Genomic DNA, 20,836 nt, shown 5'->3' with positions numbered 1-20,836 from the left:
CATTGGTGCATGTTCTGGGCGTTAAACGCCCATGTGATGCTTGATTCTGGCGTTGAACGCCAGTTTCAAGCTTGTTTCTGGCGTTCAGCGCCAGATTGTCCTCTGCGTGCGCATCCTGGCGTTAAACGCCAGGATGTTGCTTGTTTTGGGCGTTCAGCGCCAGGAAGATGCTCTGTTCTGGCGTTGAACACCCGCCAGATGCATCTTCTGGGCGCTGAACGCCGGCCCGTGCGTCCTCCAGGGTTAAAAATTTTTTCTTCTGTTTTTGACTCTGTTTTTAATTTTTTTTTTGATTTTTTTCGTGACTCCTCATGATCATGTACCTAATTAAACACAAAAATAACAAAGAAACAAAATAAAATAAAATTAGATAAATAAAATTGGGTTGCCTCCCAACAAGCGCTTCTTTAATGTCAATAGCTTGACAGTGGCTCTCATGGAGCCACAGAGCAATCAAGTCAATGTTGTCTAGTCCCAACACCAAACTTAGAGTTTGGATATGGGGTTTGAACACCAAACTTAGAGTTTGGTTGTGGCTTCACAACACCAAACTTAGAGTTTGACTGTGTGGGCTCTTCTTGACCTTGAACTGAGAGAAGCTCTTCATGCTTGCTCTCTTTTGTCACAGAGGGATGGCCATGTGCTTGAAACACAAGGTATTCTCCATTCAATTGAAGGACTAACTCTCCTCTGTTGACATCTATCACAGCTTCTGCTGTGGCTAGGAAAGGTCTTCCTAGGATGATGCATTCATCATCTTCCTTCCTAGTATCTAGGATTATGAAATCAGCAGGGATGTAAAAGTCTTCAACTTTTATAAGCACGTCCTCTACTATCCCATGAGCTTGTCTCACTGACTTATCTGCCAATTGTAATGAGAACAAGGCAGGTTGTGCCTCAATGATTCCTAGCTTCTCCATTACAGAGAGTGGCATAAGGTTTATCCCTGACCCAAGATCACACAGAGCTTTTTCAAAGCTCATGGTGCCAATGGTGCAAGGTATTAAGAACTTGCCAGGATCTTGTCTCTTTTGAGGTAGAGTTTCCTGAATCCAAGTATCCAAATCACCAATGAACAAGGGAGGTTCACTTTCCCAAGTCTCATTACCAAATAGCTTGGCATTCAGTTTCATGATAGCTCCTAGATATTGAGCAACTTGCTCACCAGTCACATCTTCATCCTCTTCAGAGGATGAATAATAGTTAGAGCTCATGAATGGCAGAAGGAGATTTAATGGAATCTCTATGGTCTCTGTGTGAGCCTCAGATTCCTCAGGATCCTTATTAGGAAGCTCCTTCTTGCTTGGAGGACGTCCCAGGAGATCTTCCTCACTGGGATTTTCGTCCTCCTCCTCCCTAGTGCATTCGGCCATGTTGACTAAGTCAATGGCTTTGCACTCTCCTTTTGGATTCTCTTCTGTATTGCTTGGGAGAGTACTGGGAGGAGTTTCAATAACTTTCTTACTCAGCTGACCCACTTGTGCTTCCAGATTTCTAATGGAAGATCTGGTTTCATTCATGAAACTGAAAGTGGCCTTTGACAGATCAGAGACTATATTGGCTAATTTAGAATTATTTTGTTCAGAGTTCTCTGTCTGTTGCTGAGAAGATGATGGATATGGCTTACTATTATTCAGCCTATTGCGTCCACCATTGTTAAAACCTTGTTGAGGTTTTTGTTGATCCTTCCAGGAGAAATTTGGATGATTTCTCCATGATGGGTTATAGGTATTTCCATATGGTTCACCCATGTAATTAACCTCTGCCATGGCAGGGTTCTCAGGATCATAAGCTTCTTCAGAAGCTACCTCTCTAGTACTGTTGGATGCATGTTGCAATCCATTCAGATTTTGAGAGATCATGTTGACCTGTTGAGTCAACACTTTGTTCTGAGCCAGTATGGCATTCAGAGCATCAATTTCAAGAACTCCTTCTTCTGAGGGACCCCATTATTCACGGAATTCCTCTCAGAGGTATACATGAACTGGTTGTTTGCAACCATGTCAATGAGTTCTTGAGCCTCTTCAGGCGTTTTCTTCAGGTGAATAGATCCACCTGCAGAATGGTCCAGTGACATTTTCGAAAATTCAGAGAGACCATAATAGAATATATCTAGTAGGGTCCATTCAGAAAACATGTCAGATGGACATCTCTTGGTCAGCTGCTTGTATCTTTCCCAAGCTTCATAGAGGGATTCACCATCTTTTTGTTTGAAGGTTTGAACATCCACTCTCAGCTTGCTCAGCTTTTGAGGAGGAAAGAACTTATCTAAGAAGGCAGTGACCAGCTTATCCCAGGAGTCCAGGCTATCCTTAGGTTGTGAATCCAACCATATTCTAGCTCTGTCTCTTACAGCAAAAGGGAAAAGCATAAGTCTGTAGACTTCAGGATTAACTCCATTCGTCTTTACAGTATCACATACTTGCAAGAATTCAGTTAAAAACTGATAAGGATCTTCAGATGGAAGTCCATAAAACTTGCAGTTTTGTTGCATCAAAGCAACTAGTTGAGGCTTAAGCTCAAAGTTATTGGCTCCAATGGCAGGAATGGAGATGCTTCTTCCATCAAATTTGGATGTTGGCTTTGTGAAGTCACCAAGCATTCTCCTTGCATTATTATTATTATTTTCGGCCATCTCCTTCTCTTGTTCGAAAATTTCTGAAAGGTTGTTTCTGGATTGTTGTAATTTAGCTTCTCTTAATTTTCTCTTCAGAGTCCTTTCAGGTTCTGGATCAGCTTCAACAAGAGTGCCTTTATCCTTGTTCCTGCTCATAAGAAAGAGAAGAAGACAAGAAAAGAAAGAGGAATACTCTATGTCACAGTATAGAGATTCCTTTATGTTAGTAGAAGAAGAAAGGGGTAGAAGAAGAGTGGAAAAGAAACACAACTGTGAGGATGGCAGAGATGTGAGATGAGATGTTAGGATATGAATGAAGAGAGGTGAGGAGAAGTGTTAGTAATTAAATAATTAAAATAGAAAAAGAAAAGAAGATTTTTGAAAATAATTTTGAAAAAGAGGTTAGTAATTTTTGAAAATTAAAGATAAGATGAGATTAAAATTAAAATTTAAAACAAAAAGAATTTTTTTTTGAAAAAGAGAGGGAGAATTTTCGAAAATTTAGAGAGGGAAAAGTAGTTAGGTGGTTTTGAAAAAGATAAGAAACAAACAAGGAGTTAGTTAGTTGATTGAAAAAGATTTGAAATCAAGTTTTGAAAAAGATAAGAAGATAAGAGGTTAGATAAGATATTTTGAAATCAAATTTTGAAAAAGATAAAATTTTTTTGAAAAAGATAAGATAAATGATAAAAAGATATATTTGAAAAAGATATTTAAAAAAAAGATTTAATTTTAAAAATTACTTAACTAACAAGAAACTACAAGATAAGATTCTAGAACTTAAAGATTGAACCTTTCTTAACAAGAAAGTAACAAACTTCAAATTTTTGAACCAATCACATTAATTGTTAGCTAATTTTTCGAAAATTGGATAAAAAGATAAGAAAAAGATTTTGAAAATATTTTGAAAAATATTTTTGAAATTTTCGAAAATAATAAAAAAAAATGAAAAAGATATGATTTTTGAAAAAGATTTTGAAAAGATAAGATTTTTAAAATTGAAATTTTGACTTGACTTGTAAGAAACAACTAATTTTGAAAATTTTTGACCAAGTCAATCCCAAAATTTCGAAATTTTGGAGGGAAATAAGGAAAAGATATTTTTGAAATCAAATTTTGAATGAAAAACACAAAAATGACCCAAAACATGAAAATTTTGGATCAAGACACAAGATGCATGCAAGAATGCTATGAATGTCAAGATGAACACCAAGAACACTATGAAGATCATGATGAACATCAAGAACATAATTTTGAAAAATTTTTGATGCAAAGAAAACATGCAAGACACCAAACTTAGAAATCTTTAATGCATGAAAATTATGAATGCAAAAATGCACATGAAAAACAACAAAAGACACAAAACAAGAAATCATCAAGATCAAACAAGAGGACTTGTCAAGAACAACTTGAAGATCATGAAGAACACTATGAATGCATGAATTTTCGAAAACAATGCAAGAAAAATTTTAAAAGCATGCACTTGACACCAAACTTAAAAATTAACACAAGACTCAAACAAGAAACACAAAATATTTTTGATTTTTATGATTTTCTAATTTTTTTTTGTATTTTTATTGATTTTTTTCGAAAAACATTTTTGGAAAAACGAAAAATAAAAGAAAAATTTTGAAAAAGATTTTTGAAAAGAAAATTACCTAATCTGAGCAACAAGATGAACCGTCAGTTGTCCATACTCGAACAATCCCCGGCAACGGCGCCAAAAACTTGGTGGACGAAATTGTGATCACTTGTTATGTATTTATAAAGGATGTATACTCTGAGGGCATTGTTTATTTTCTTCACAATCTCGTTCAACTAACCAGCAAGTGTACTGGGTCGTCCAAGTAATAACCTTACGTGAGTAAGGGTCGAATCCACAGAGATTGTTGGTATGAAGCAAGCTATGGTCACCTTGCAAATCTCAGTTAGGAAGATTAAAATAGTTTATGGGTTTTCGAATAATTAATAATAAAAAGAAGAAATAAAAAAAAGGGATAGAACACTTATGCAGATTCATTGGTAGAGGTATCTTTTAAGTATATACAGCTGCTGCATGGCTCAAGCACGCCTGCTCTCCTACTGCTTCTACTCAATTCTTCTTACTCCTTTCCATGGCAAGCTTTGTATAGGGGTTCACCATCAACTGTGGCTACTTTCATTCCTCACGGGGAAATAACCTATGCGGCTGTCACTCGCACAGCTAACCAGTCTGGAGGCATCACCCATGGCTGATGGCTACATCCCATCCTCGCAGTGAAAACTATGCAAACGCACTCTGTCACAGTACGGCTAATCACCGGTTGGTTCCCGCTCATACTGGAATAGAATCCCTCTTTTGCGTCTGTCACCAACGCCCAGCAGGTTAAAGTTTGAAGCACGTCACGGTCACTCATGATCGGAATCCTACTCGGAACACCACAGACAAGGTTGGACTTTCCGGACTCCCAGGATCCTACTCGGAACACCACAGACAAGGTTGGACTTTCCGGATCCAGATGAATGCCGCCAACTATCTAACTTATACCACGAAGATTCTGTTGGGGAATCTAAGAGATACGCATTCAAGCTCTGTTGCATGTAGAACGGACATGGTTGTCAATCACGCGCATTCATAAGTGAGAATGATAATGAGGGTAATCTGACTCATCACATTCATCATGTTCTTGGGTACGAATGAATATCTTGGAATAAGAATAAGAGAGATTTGAATAAAAGAAGATAGAATTTCATTAATACTTGAGGTACAGCAGAGCTCCACACCCTTAATCTATGGTGTGCAGAAACTCCATCGTTGAAAATACATAAGCAAAAGGTTCAGGCATGGCCGAATGGCCAGCCCTCTCCATGATCAAGTGACCGAATCAAAAAGACTAAGAATGGTCAAAAGATGGTCAAAAGATGGTCAAAAGATGTCTAATACAATAGATAAATGTCCTATATATACTAGACTAGCTCCTAGGGTTTACATGAGTAAGTAATTGATGCATAAATCCACTTCCGGGGCCCACTTGGTGTGTGCTTGGGCTGAGCTTGATGAATTCACGTGCTAAGGCATATCTTGGCGTTGAACTCTGAGTTATGACGTGTTTTGGGCGTTCAACTCCGGATCATGACGTTTTTCTGGCGTTTAACTCCAGACAGAAGCGTGTACTTGGCGTTTAACGCCAAGTTACGTCGTCATTCTTCGAATAAAGTATGGACTATTATATATTGCTGGAAAGCCCTGGATGTCTACTTTCCAACGCCGTTGAGAGCGCGCCAATTGGAGTTCTGTAGCTCCAGAAAATCCATTTCGAGTGCAGGGAGGTCAGATTCCAACAGCATCAGCAGCCCTTTTGTCAGCCTTCTTCAGAGTTTTGCTCAAATCCCTCAATTTCAGTCAGAATTTACCTGAAATCACAGAAAAACACACAAACTCATAGTAAAGTCCAGAAATGTGAATTTAACATCAAAACTAGTGAAAACATCCCTAAAAGTAGCTTAAACTTACTAAAAACTATATGAAAACAATGCCAAAAAGCGTATAAATTATCCGCTCATCAGACCTCAACCATAAAAGATAAGATAAGATAACAAACTTATCTCAAGGAAGGTCACCCAGCACTACTATAAATATGCAGGAGCCCCCGGTGATCATGAACCAGGAATTCTAATCCACAAATTGTGATCTCAATGGCGCCAACAACTTGGTACACACAATTGTAATCTCAACTCTTTTTCACAACTTTGCACAACTAACCAGCAAGTGCACTGGGTCGTCCAAGTAATAAACCTTACGTGAGTAAGGGTCGATCCCACGGAGATTGTCGACTTGAAGCAAGCTATGGTCATCTTGTAAATCTCAGTCAGGAGGATTCAAATGGTTATAGAGTTTTAATAATTAAAAGATAAATAAAACATAAAATAAAGATAGAGATACTTATGCAATTCATTGGTGGGAATTTCAGATAAGCGTATGGAGATGCGTTATTCCTTTTGAATCTCCGCTTTCCTACTGCCTTCATCCAATCCTTCATACTCCTTTCTATGGCAAGCTGTATGTTGGGTGTCACCGTTATCAATGGCTACTTCCCGTCCTCTTAGTGAAAATGGTCCTCTACGGTTTTTGTACGGCTAATCAACTGTCGGATTGCTCATCTCGTATGAAGAATACCATGCACAGATATCGTATGACTAATCAGCTGTTGGTTCTCGAACATGCAGGAATATGATTTACTATTCTTTTGCGTCTGTCACCACGCCCTACAGTCGCGAGTTTGAAGCTCGTCACAGTCATCCCTTTCCAGATCCTACTCGAAATACCACAGACAAGGTTTAGACTTTCCGGATCTCAAGAATGCTGCCAATTGATTATAGCTTATACCATGAAGACTCTAATCTCGAATTCAGATGCCCCATTGTCAGAGGGGAATCGATGTGAATCATTGATTAGAAACCCAAGAGATATACATTTAAGCTTGTCTTTATGTAGAACGGAAGTGGTTGTCAATCACGCGTTCATAAGTAAGAATGGTGATGAGTGTCACATAATAATCACATTCATCATGTTCTTGTGTGTGAATGAACATCTTAGAATAAGAATTAGCATGAATTGAATAGAAAATAGTAGTACTTTACATTAATACTAGAGGAAAAGGAGAGCTCCACACCTTAATCTATGGTGTGTAGAAACTCCACCATTGAAAATACATAAGTGAAAATTGATGATAAGTCATCATATACCTATTTTTCTATGCTTTTTCATACAAGAAATTGATGATTTGTGCTAAAATATTGAATGCTTTTGTACTTAAATGATACATTTTCTTGATATTTTAATTTTATAAATCTTGTAGGAAATAAGAAGAAAAAGAAGCAAAGGAGCACAAAAAAGGGAGAAAAAAGAGCTTTGGGTACACTTTGAAGTTGGGGTACACTTTGGAGCCTTAGGCCACGCTTTTAAAAGCGTGGCCTATGACCAAATCAAAGAAGGAAGCAGCCAGCACGCACACTGCCCTGCTCTTGCCAAGGGCAGGGCAGAATTGTGATGCAAAGTGAGGTTGGAAGCAAGAATTTTCGCTAAGGTAAAATCTGGACACTCACAGCATGACCATGCCTCCTTCAAAGGGCTATAACTTGAGCTACAGACGTCCAATTGATGTGCTTCTAGTTGCATTGGAAAGCTGACATTCAGAGCTTTCCAACGATATATAGCAATCCATATTTAGCATACAATTGAGACAGGAACGAAAGGTATCTTTAAGGGCCAAAAACAAGCAAAAATAAACCAAAATGCTTCCACCAAGGCTCAAAGAGGGAGACACAAGGAACCCAAGGAAGTCTGCCCTCAAGGAGAGAAGAATGCCCTCTTGAAGGGCAATGTCGTGTTTTCTTCATGAAAATTCAAGGAAAAATTGCAACAACTTCCTCCACCAAGTTTCGAACACAAGACCTCTAGGAAGCCAAGCCTTAGGCGTGAATTAGGTGCCAAGAAGAAAAAGCTAAGCAATGCACTCCATGGGATTCGAACTTGGCACTCCCCAAAGGAAACATTGCCCTGCCTTCCGCAAGGACGCACCACACGCACGCACCATGGGCCAGATGCACAATTTTCTACCCTGCCCTCCACAAGGGCAGGGCAGCCTCCTGGGAGCAACATGGGCCAAAATTCAACCAAAATTTCATTTAAATTCAATTATTCTCCAAATTGAATCAAGGCCAACCAAACCCATTTCTCCTCAAATCCAAAGCAAGCAAAGCCCACATCATCACTCAAAGGCACATGGATCAATTAAATTAGGATTTTCATTTTTGTAATTTGTTTTAATTTCATTTTCATTTTTCATTTTGTAAAGCCTATATAAAGGCATCAATAGGAGCGGAATGGAGGAGATTGGCTCCAATAGGGAACATTAGGAATAGATAGCTCTCTCCTTTAAGTTTTCTTTTCTGCTTTAAATCTTGGGTAGAGAATTGAAGAAATTCTGTTTCAATCTCACATTGAGATCTCTTGTTTACTTTTTCTGCATAATTGAAATTCACATACTGCTTCATCTTCTCTTTAATTCTGCAATTCATTTTTCTTCTTTATGCTGCAAACTGTTCTTGTTGAATCAAGGAAGGATTTGAGATCTAGACTTGTTATCTAGTCTCTTTTACTCCTGAGATCTTGAACCCAATTTTTAATTGCTGCAACTTAAGCACTTGTTTTGCTGCAAATTAAGCACCAGTATTTCTCTGTTTACTCTTCAAGGCATTTTTACTTTTCTGTTAAGATCTACTTCCATTGAATCAATCCTCTACTCTTCTACTTGTTGAAATTTATTTTTCCTTGATTAATTTCTGCAATCCCACATCCCTGACCCATTTAAGATTCAAGCAATTTACGTTTCTTGTCCTTTAAGTTTCTGCAATCTACATTGCTTGTTCTTTAAGCTTCCTGCCTATTTATATTCTGCAATTTAAATTCACTGCTATTTACATTCTGCTGCCACACTTCTCACTCATCAATGTTAGCTTGACTAAACTAATCACCCACTAAAGTTGCTTGATCCATCAATCCCTGTGGGATCGACCTCACTCTAAGTGAGTTATTACTACTTGATGCGACTCGGTACACTTGCCGGTTGGATTTGTGTGTTGGAAATTCATTTTTCCGCAAAAACACCATCAAGTTTTTGGCGCCGTTGCTGGGGATTGATTAGATCAACAATGATTAAGTGGGTGAGAAGTCTAGATCAAGCATTTTTTTGTTTTTGTTCTCTGTTTTAAATTGATATCAAGGTGTTTGAGTTATTGCCTTACTAAGAAATTCTATCTCTGTGACATGAATTTCAAATTTCATTGATGTTTACAAAATACAAATGGAGTTCAACTCATCTTATGGTCAAACAAAATTTTATGGGATATCACCCACCATCACCGATCTCTAATGGTGTTTGGGAATATCACCAAGAAAATACAAATTCTAAGCACTCCAATCCATGGAGATTTGCTTCACAGACACAAGATGAGCAAGAAAACCATATGGGATATTTCCCTCCACCACAAAATGATGCAAGTCATAATTCCAATGGTGGCTGGGAAAGAAATTCTAATGCTCCATATTATATTCATCCAAAGATATCATCACTTGACCATGCTTCAACAAAAAGCCCCTTTCAAAACTTACCACTTACACAAACTTCCAATAGCCAAAGAATCTCAAAGCTTGAGTCCATGCTCAAAAGATTTGTGGAGGAGGAAGAGAAGTACCAGAAAGAACAAGAGAACTCCCTCAAAAATATGGAAGTGCAATTAGGCCAATTGTCGAATGCATGGAAGGAGAAAATGGAAAAATAAAAACAAAAGGTCCCTGTGTCAAGTGAAATTGCAATGAAGGATGAAGGACATGAGCCAAGGGTTTTACATTCACAAACGCTACTTGAGGTGACAAAGGAACATGAACATTCACAACCCTCACAAACTTCCCTTGAATCTGTGATCGAAAAATATGAAGAGGAGATGAAGAAATCTTGGGAAGAACAACAAACCTCTTCCATAAAAGAACTATTAAGTCAAATGTTGGGTGCAAAGAAAGGAGTGGAGGAGCAAGAAAGTGAGGAAGTCATTCCAGAAAATTTACACTCAAGTGAAGCAGAAAAGTACATAGAAGAAAAGCTCATGGAACCACCAATTCAAAAAGCTCTGGATGAATATGAAACTCCAATAATCACACAGCAACCAAGTCTTGAATCCAAAGAAGTGAAGGCAACTAACAAGAACACCAATCCTGTCCCTAATCCAGCAAGCAAGATCAATCAAGCCATTTGCAAAAGGAAGCTTGCTGAGGAAAGGCCAAGACAAGGGACACTAGCTGAATCCTTCCCTCCTTTGAGGTCATTCCTCTTAACAAACTGGAAAAAGAGGAAGAAAGTGAAGAACAACATGTCAAGCTAATGACACTAAAAGAGCACTTGTTGGGAGGTAACCCAACCGTAGGTACATTTCTTTCTATGCTTTGTTTAAATTCAATAAATGGGCATATGGTTACATTCTAAGTTTGGTGTTGTCTTGTAACAAATTGTTTTCAATCTTTTTGGATGATTGCATCAAATCAAAAATTGAAAGCGACACACCAAGATTCTAAGTTTGGTGTGCCACTTATTTTCTATGCAATTTATTCAAGCAACACTACTTGTTTGCATAATCATAATGCCTCTGCAATTTTATTTTTCTCTTTTGGTTTAACATGTTAGTTTCCTTTTTGTTTTATTCATTTACTTGTTTTTAATGCTTTCTTTTGTCAAACTGTGTTTGTTAATACATCACTAAGAGATCCTTATTCATGACAAATCTTGGCTTGATGATTGTATTCAACAAATAACAACTACTTTTGTTTAGTTTTAGTTCAAATAAATTGACATATGGTTGCATTCTAAGTTTGGTGTTGCTATGCAACAAAATTTGGTTCTAATTCTTACAAGATACTTGCATTAATTCCAAGTGAACGTGTCACACTAAGTTTGGTGTGCCACTTATCTTTTATGTAATGTATTGTGCACACCTTCTTATCTATGCAATCAAAATGTCTCTGTCTCTTGTGCCTTGATTGTTATCTTTAATTTTGCTTGCTTAAAACACTTGTGCTACTAACATTTCATTGTGTAAGACATTCATGATCCATCTTAGCCCCATAGCCATTGTTCTAATTATTGCTTGAGGATGAGCAAGCATTCTGAGTTTGGCAAGGGAAAGAGGAAGAATAGAGGAAAAAGGACAACAATAATGAAGATGAACTACAAGGTTGTAGAGTTCCTTTTCTTCTTATTTGTTTCCAGCACTTAAATTGCATGATTGTCTTCATCTTCTCTGTTTACATGTGTGTATGAATAAAGCATAGCTTGAATCTTGATTTGTAATATGTTATTGTGGCATTATAACTACCAACTTGAATTCTGTGAGTTCAAAAGCAGTAAAGCATCATGATCATAAACAAACAAGGCATTAAAGAAGAATTTAGCATGTGCATACAAGTATTGGAAAGCTAGTATGATTGATTGTTGCTCAATTGCATTGGACTTTATTTAATTGAAGTTTTTCATCTAGTACATTTTGTGAAATCTTTTGAAATCATGAAAACCTTGAAAAAGCAAATACAATTAAAGCAAGAAAAAAAAGGGAAAGAATGAGAAAGCTGAAGGCTCTGAGTACCAATGGCAATTTATTTGCTAAGTGCTTGTGGTGTTTATGTATCAAGCCAAATGCTTGAAAACAAAACACTTAGAAGTCAAGGCTAGGTTCAAGTGCAAAAGCACTCCCTCAAAGCTCAAGGCTCTGAGCATCAATGATTAGAGAGTCAAGAAAAGAAAAGAAAAATGAGCTTAATGAAGTCCTCTAATTAAATGCTTGTGGTGCTTATGTATCAAGTGGAAATACTTGAAAACAAAGCATTTAGAAGTCGTAGCTTTGTTATCAACTCATGGGGCAAAGCACCCAAAAGGAGAAGCTAATAAAAAAAAATCAAAAGCTTGTTTCAAGGAAGAATTACAAGGAAAAGATTTCATAAAATGAGCTAGATAGAAGCATCAATCATTTACATTTCTTTTGTGATTGAAGCATGCATAGAAAACTAGCTTACCATGAACATTGAGTTGCTATTCTTCTTACCTTGGATTGTCAATATTTATTGCATGATTCTTTTCTTGCTTGGGGACAAGCAAGGTTTAAGTTTGGTGTTGTGATGACAAGTCATCATATACCTATTTTTCTATGCTTTTTCATACAAGAAATTGATGATTTGTGCTAAAATATTGAATGCTTTTGTACTTAAATGATATATTTTCTTGATATTTTAATTTTATAAATCTTGTAGGAAATAAGAAGAAAAAGAAGCAAAGGAGCACAAAAAAGGAGAAAAAAAGAGCTTTGGGGTACACTTTGAAGTTGGGGTACACTTTGGAGCCTTAGGCCACGCTTTTAAAAGCGTGGCCCATGACCAAATCAAAGAAGGAAGCAGCCAGCACGCACACTGCCCTGCTCTTCCCAAGGGCAGGGCAGAATCGTGATGCAAAGTGAGGTTGGAAGCAAGAATTTTCGCTATGGTAAAATCTGGGCGCTCACAGCATGACCATGCCTTCTTCAAAGGGCTATAACTTGAGCTACAAACGTCCAATTGATGTGCTTTCAGTTGCGTTGGAAAGCTGACATTCAGAGCTTTCCAACGATATATAGCAATCCATATTTGGCGTACAATTGAGGCAGAAACAAAAGGCATCTTTAAGGACCAAAAACAAGCAAAAATAAACCAAAATGCTTCCACCAAGGCTCGAAGAGGGAGACACAAGGAACCCAAGGAAGTCTGCCCTCAAGGAGAGCAGAATGCCCTCTTGGAGGGCAATGTCGTGTTTTCTTCATGAAAATTCAAGGAAAAATTGCAACAACTTCCTCCACCAAGTTTCGAACACAAGACCTCTAGGAAGCCAAGCCTTAGGCGTGAATTAGGTGCCAAGAAGAAAAAGCCAAGCAATGCACTCCATGGGATTCGAACTTGGCACTCCCCAAAAGAAACATTGCCCTGCCTTCCGCAAGGGCAGGGCAGCATCTTGGTGATGCACACAGGCGCACCATTCTGGCGCACCAAGGGACGGTTCGGCAGCACCAGCAGCACGCACAGGCATCAAATCTGGCGCACCAAAAAGTTCTGCCCAGCCCTTCGCGAGGGCAGGGCAGCATCCTGCACACACCAACACACCACACGCACGCACCATGGGCCAGATGCACAATTTTCTGCCCTGCCCTCCACAAGGGCAGGGCAGCCTCCTAGGAGCAACATGGGCCAAAATTCAACCAAAATTTCATTTAAATTCAATTATTCTCCAAATTGAATCAAGGCCAACCAAACCCATTTCTCCTCAAATCCAAAGCAAGCAAAGCCCACATCATCACTCAAAGGCACATGGATCAATTAAATTAGGATTTTTATTTTTGTAATTTGTTTTAATTTCATTTTCATTTTTCATTTTGTAAAGCCTATATAAAGGCATCAATAGGAGCGGAATGGAGGAGATTGGCTCCAATAGGGAACATTAGGAATAGATAGCTCTCTCCTTTAAGTTTTCTTTTCTGCTTTAAATCTTGGGTAGAGAATTGAAGAAATTCTGTTTCAATCTCACATTGAGATCTCTTGTTTACTTTTTCTGCATAATTGAAATTCACATACTGCTTCATCTTCTCTTTAATTCTGCAATTCATTTTTCTTCTTTATGCTGCAAACTGTTCTTGTTGAATCAAGGAAGGATTTGAGATCTAGACTTGTTATCTAGTCTCTTTTACTCCTGAGATCTTGAACCCAATTTTTAATTGCTGCAACTTAAGCACTTGTTTTGCTGCAAATTAAGCACCAGTATTTCTCTGTTTACTCTTCAAGGCATTTTTACTTTTCTGTTAAGATCTACTTCCATTGAATCAATCCTCTACTCTTCTACTTGTTGAAATTTATTTTTCCTTGATTAATTTCTGCAATCCCACATCCCTGACCCATTTAAGATTCAAGCAATTTACGTTTCTTGTCCTTTAAGTTTCTGCAATCTACATTGCTTGTTCTTTAAGCTTCCTGCCTATTTACATTCTGCAATTTAAATTCACTGCTATTTATATTCTGCTGCCACACTTCTCACTCATCAATGTTAGCTTGACTAAACTAATCACCCACTAAAGTTGCTTGATCCATCAATCCCTGTGGGATTGACCTCACTCTAAGTGAGTTATTACTACTTGATGTGACTCGGTACACTTGCCGGTTGGATTTGTGTGTTGGAAATTCATTTTTCCGCAAAAACACCATCAAAAATAAGGTAGGTATGGCCGTGAGGCCAGCCCCAAATTTCTAAGGACTAAACGTTCCAAAGATATCTAATACAATAGTAAAAGGTCCTATTTATACTAGACTAGTTACTAGGGTTTACAGAAATAAGTAAATGATGCAGAAATCTACTTCCGGGCCCACATGGTGTGTGCTTGGGCTGAGCATTGAAGCTTTCATGTATAGAGGTCTTCCTTGCAGTTAAACGCCAGTTTGTAACTTGTTTCTGGCGTTTGACACTAGCTTGCAACTTGTTCCTGGCGTTTAACGCCAGAATAAGGCAGAAAGCTGGCGTTGAATGCCAGTTTGTGTCATCTAAACTAGAGAAAAGTATGGACTATTATATTTTTCTGGAAAGCCCTAGATGTCTACTTTCTAACGCAATTGAGAGCGCGCCATTTGGGTTTCTGTAGCTCCAAATATTTCATTTCGAGTGCAGGGAGGTCAGAATCCAACAACATCAGCAGTCCTTTTCCAGCCTCTGAATCAGATTTTTGCTCAGGTCCCTCAATTTCAGCCAGAAAATACTTGAAATGATAGAAAAACACACAAACTCATAGTAAAGTCCAGAGATTTGAATTTTGCTTAAAAACTAATAAAAATATACTAAAAAGTGGCTAGATCCAACTAAAAACTATCTAAAAACAATGCCAAAAGGCGTATAAATTATCCGCTCATCACAACATCAAACTTAAATTGTTGCTTGTCCCCAAGCAACTGAAAACAAAATAGGATAAAAAGAAGAGAATATACAATGAATCTCACAATATCAATGAAACTTAGTCCCAATTAGATGAGCGGGGCTAGTAGCTTTTTGCTTCTGAACAGTTTTGGTATCTCGCTTTATCCTTTGAAATTCAGAATGATTGGCATCTATAGGAACTCATAATTTTAGATAGCATTATTGATTTCTCCTAGTTCTCTTGAACACAGTTACTTTATGAGTCTTGGCCTTGGCCCTAAGCACTTTGTTTTCCAGTATTACCACCGGATATATAAATGCCATAGACACATAACTGTGTGAACCTTTTCAGATTGTGACTCAGCTTTGCTAGAGTCCCCAATTAGAGGTGTCCAGAGTTCTTAAGCACACTCTTTTTGCTTTGGAACACGACTTTAACCACTCAGTCTCAAGCTTTTCACTTGGACCTTCATGACACAAGCACATGGTTAGGGACAGCATGATTTAGCCGCTTAGGCCTAGATTTTATTTCCTTGGGTCCTCCTATCCATTAATGCTCAAAGCCTTGGATCCTCTTTATCCTTGACTTTTGGTTTAAAGGGCTATTGGCTTTTTCTGCTTGCTTTTTTCTTTTTCTGTCTTTCTCTTTTTTTTCGCTATTTTTTTCACTGCTTTTTCTTGCTTCAAGAATCAATTTTATGATTTTTCAGATTATCAATAACATTTCTCTTTGTTCATCATTCTTTCAAGAGCCAACAATTTTAACATTCATAAACCTCACTATCAAAAATATGTACTGTTCAAGCATTCATTCAGAAAAACAGAAAGTATTGCCACCACATCAAAATATTAAACTAATTTCAAGATAAAATTTGAAATCCAAGTACTTCTTGTTCTTTTGTAATTAAGCACATTTTTCATTTAAGAAAGGTGAAGGATTCATGGACGTATTCATAGCTCTAAGGCATAGACACTAGACACTAATGATTGTGTAATAAAGAGTCAAACATGGATAACACATAATATATCAAATTCGAAAACAGAAAAATAAGAACAAGGAAATTAAAGAACGGGTCCACCTTAATGATGGCGGCTAGTTCTTCCTCTTGAAGATCCAATGGAATGCCTGAGCTCCTCTATGTATCTTCCTTGCTTTTGTTGCTCCTCCCTCATAGCTTTTTGGTCCTTTCTGATTTCATGGAGGATAATGGAGTGCTTTTGGTGCTCCACCCTTAGTGCTTTTGGTGCTCCTATCCTTAGTTGCTCCCAATAGTTGTGTGGAGGAAAATGTATCCCTTGAGGCATCTCAGGGATATCTTGATGAGGATCTTCCTCATGCTCTTGTTGAGGTCCATGAATGGGCTCTCTTGTTTGCTCCATCCCCTTTTTGGTGATGGGCTTGTCCTCTTCAACGAGGATGTCTTCCTCTATGATAATTCCAGCTAAATTGCATAGGGATCACCTTTTTCTTCGTCACAACTTCATAGAAGTGGTCTTGATGGACCTTTGAGATGAATCTCTCCATCTCCAATGACTCAGAGGTGGAAGCTTTTGCCTTCCCTTTCCTCTTTATAGAGGTTTCTCCAGCCTTAGGTGCCATAAATGGTTATGGAAAAACAAAAAGCAATTCTTTTACCACACCAAACGTAAAATGTTTGCTCGTCCTCGAGCAAAGGAAGAAAGAAGGGCGGAGAAGAATAAGAAATAGAGGAGATGAAGGGGGTTAAACGCTTCGGCCAAGAAGGAAAAAAGTGTATGTAATGTGTGAAAACGAAGGAGTGTGGAGGGGTTTATATAGGAGTGGGGGATAGGTAGGTTCATGTATATCGGGTTAGGTTTGGGAGGGGAGAGTAGTATGAGAAGGTGTGAGAGAGAAAGAGAATGAGTTGAGGTTGGTAGGGATCCTTTGGGGTCCACAGATCCTGAGGGGTCAAAGATTTCTCGTCCCTGCTCCATTTTGGCGTGCAAAATGCCCTTAGAGTGCAATCTTAGTGTTTAACGCCAGACTGCTGCTTGTTTCTAGTGTTAAACGCTAGCTTTTATTCCTTTCCTGGCATTAAACGCCAGGCTGCAACCTATTTCTGGCATTTAACACCAGATTGTAGCCTGTTTCTGGCGTTTAACGCCAGACTGTAGCCTGTTTCTGGCATTTAACGCCAGTCTGGTGCTTCTTCCTGGCGTTTAACGCCCAGAATGGTGCCAGACTAGGCGTTAAACGCCCATTCTGCTACCTTTACTCGCGTTTAAATGCCAATAAGTTTCTCTTCCAGGGTGTGCTATTTTTAATGCTATTTGTTATTTTTCTTTAATTTTTGTAGTTATTTTTGTGACTCCACATGATTATCAACCTAAAAGAAAAGAAAATAACATAGATAAATAAAATTGGGTTGCCTCCCAATAAGTGCTTCTTTAATGTCAATAGCTTGACAGTGGGCTCTCATGGAGCCTCACAGATATGCAGAGCATTGTTGGGACCTCCCAACACCAAACTTAGAGTTTGAATGTAGGGGTTCAACACCAAACTTAGAGTTTGGTTGTGACCTCCCAACACCAAACTTAGAGTTTGACTGTAGGGGCTTTGTTTGACTCTGCATTGAGAGAAGTTTTTCTTGCTTCCTCTCCATGGTTACAGAGGGAGATCCTTGAGTTTTAAACACAAGATAGTCCTCAGTCAATTGAAGGATCAACTCTCCTCTGTCTACATCAATCACAACTTTTGCTGTGGCTAGGAAGGGTCTTCCAAGGATGATGGATTCATCCTCATCCTTCCCAATGTCTAGGATTATGAAATCAGCAGGGATGTAAAGGCCTTTGACCTTTACTAGCACGTCCTCTACCTATCCATAAGCCTTTTTCATGGATTTGTCTACCATCTCTAATAAGAATTTGGCAGCCTGTACCTCATAGATTCCCAGTTTCTCGATTATAGAGAATGGCATTAAGTTTATGCCTGACCCCAGGTCACACAGAGCCTTCTCAACGGTCATGGTGCCTATGGTACAGGGAATTAAGAATTTGCCAGGATCCTATTTCTTTTAAGGTAATGTCTGCCTAGCCAAGTCATTGAGTTCATTGGTGAGCAAGGGGGGTTCATCCACCCAAGTCTCATTACCAAATAACTTAGCATTCAGCTTCATGATTGCTCCAAGGTACTTAGCAACTTGCTCTTCAGTAATATTTTCATCCTCTTTAGAGGAAGAGTACACTCATCAGAGCTCATGAATGGTAGAAGGAAATTCAATAGAATATCTATGGTCTCTGTATAAGCCTCAGATTCCTTTGGTTCCTCAAAGGGGAACTCCTTATTGGTCAGTGAACGTCCTAGGAGGTCTTCCACCCTAGGAATCACTACCTTTCCACTCCCTCCAGGTTTGGCCATGTTACTCATAGTTATGGCCTTGCATTCGCTTTTGGGATTCTCTTCTGTATTGCTTCGGAGAGTACTAGGAGGAGTTTCAGTGACTCTTTTACTTAGCTGGCCCACTTGTGCCTCCAAATTTCTAATGGAAGACCTCGTTTCATTCATGAAACTTAGAATGGCCTTAGATAGATCAGAGACTATGTTTGCTAAGCTAGAGGGGCTCTGCTCAGAATTCTCTGTCTGTTGCTGAGAGGATGATGGAAAAGGCTTGCTATTGCTAAACCTGTTTCTTCCACCATTATTAAAGCCTTGTTGAGGCTTTTGTTTATCCTTCCATGAGAAATTTGGATGATTTCTCCATGAGGGATTATAGGTGTTTCCATAGGCTTCACCCATGTAATTCACCTCTGCCATTGCAGGGTTCTCAGGTTCATAAGCTTCTGCTTCAGAAGATGCTTCTTTAGTACTGTTGGATGCATTTTGCAAACCATTCAGACTCTGAGAAATCATATTAACTTGCTAAGTCAACATTCTGTTCTGAGCCACTATGGCATTCAGAGCATCAATTTTAAGAACTCCCTTCTTCTGAGGCGTCCCATTACTCACAAGATTCCTTTCAGAGGTGTACATGAACTGGTTATTTGCAACTATTTCAATGAGTTCCTGAGCTTCTGCAGGCATTTTCTTTAGGTGAATAGATCCACCTGCAGAATGGTCCAGTGATATTTTAGACAATTCAGACAGACCATCATAGAATATATCCAGGATGGTCCATTTTGAAAGCATGTCAGAAGGGCAGCTTTTGGTCAGTTGCTTGTATCTTTCCCAAGCTTCATAGAGGGATTCACCTTCTTTTTGCCTGAAGGTTTAAACATCCACTCTAAGCTTGTTCAGCTTTTGAGGAGGAAAAAATTTGGCTAAGAAAGCCGTGACCAGCTTATCCCAAGAGTTCAGGCTATCTCTAGGGTGAGAGTCCAACCATGTTCTAGCTCTGTCTCTTATAGCAAAAGGGAAAAGCATAAGCTTATAGACCTCAGGATCAACTCCATTGGTCTTAACAGTATCACAAATCTACAAGAATTCAGTTAAGAACTGAAAAAGATCTTCTAATGGAAGTTCATGAAACTTGCAATTCTGTTGCATCAGAGAAACTAATTGAGGCTTTAGCTCAAAATTGTTTGCTCCAATGGCAGGGATTGAGATGCTTCTTCCATGGAAGTTGGAATTTGGTGTAGTAAAGTCACCAAGCATCTTCCTTGCACCTCCACTATTGTTATTGGGTTCGGCCATCTCTAGTTCTTTTTCAAAAATTTCAGTAAAGTCCTCTTTAGAGTATTATGTTTTAGCTGCTCTTAGCTTCCTCTTTAGAGTCCTTTCAGGTTCAGGATCTACTTCAACAAGAATGCCCTTATCCTTGCTCCTGCTCATGTAAAAAAGAAGAGAACAGAAAAGAAGAGGAATCATCTATGTCACAGTATAGAGATTCCTTTATGTGAGTAGAATAAGATAAGAATAGGAGAAGGAGAAGAGAAGAATTTGTTCACACAGAGGAAGAGAGGGTTCGAATTATGAGTAGAAGAGAAATGTTAGTAAATTAATAAATAAATAGAAGGAGATGAGAAAGAGGAGTTTTTGAAAATAATTAAGAAGAAAGGGAAAATATTTTTGTTTTTATTTTAAAATATAGTTAGATTTTGGCCTTAGTTGAGTCTGCAAGTATCTGGATGTGGGATTTTGGCCTTAGTTGAAGTAGTTAACAAACTCATTGGGCTTTGCTCAGCTTGCTGGAGGAGTTTAAGTTAGGTAGTAGTAACGTTAGTTAGGCCATTAGTGTAAGCAACGTGATGTGTAAATTCCTAGCTCGAAGACGTTAGTGACACCAATGTAGTCACTAACATCCCAAAATCCCTTGAATTCACGTTACTCCTGGCGTTAGTAGCACTAACGTGGCCACTAACACCACTCATTCTTCACCATCGCTGGCATTAGTGGCATTAACGCCACCACTAACGCGAGGTATTGCCCCTTCTTCCACGATAATGCCTACGCTAGTGGCAATAACGTGGCCACTAACGTGGCTCTCCTTGCCTTGCTTTAACCGATCGAAGACGTTAGTGGTATCAACGCCATCACTAACACCGCAAGCTGCCCCTCTTCCACGTTAATGGCTCACGTTAGTGGCACTAACGTGGCCATTAACGTGGCTCTTTCTTCCTTTGCTTCTCCTTTTGATCACGTTAGTGGTGTCAATGCCACCACTAACGTCCTCCTTCTTGCTTCGCTCCACGTTAATTGCACTAACGTGGCCACTAACATGGGTTTCCTCCCTTGAGTTTGCTTTTGATCACGTTA

At 38.7% G+C, this 20,836-nt stretch overlaps 1 non-coding gene across 1 annotated transcript; it reads left to right on the top strand.

Annotated features, from left to right (window-relative positions):
* Positions 1-19,264: 19,264 nt before the first annotated feature.
* Positions 19,265-19,372, top strand: LOC112804210 (small nucleolar RNA R71). The gene has a single exon (XR_003202828.1). It is a non-coding gene; the product is annotated as a small nucleolar RNA R71 (small nucleolar RNA).
* Positions 19,373-20,836: the final 1,464 nt, after the last annotated feature.

This window comes from Arachis hypogaea, chromosome 5 (assembly GCF_003086295.3).
Source record: "Arachis hypogaea cultivar Tifrunner chromosome 5, arahy.Tifrunner.gnm2.J5K5, whole genome shotgun sequence".
Classification (NCBI taxonomy): domain Eukaryota; kingdom Viridiplantae; phylum Streptophyta; class Magnoliopsida; order Fabales; family Fabaceae; genus Arachis; species Arachis hypogaea.
Note: the sequence above shows the minus strand (reverse complement) of the source record. Positions and strands in the feature narration are given on the sequence as shown.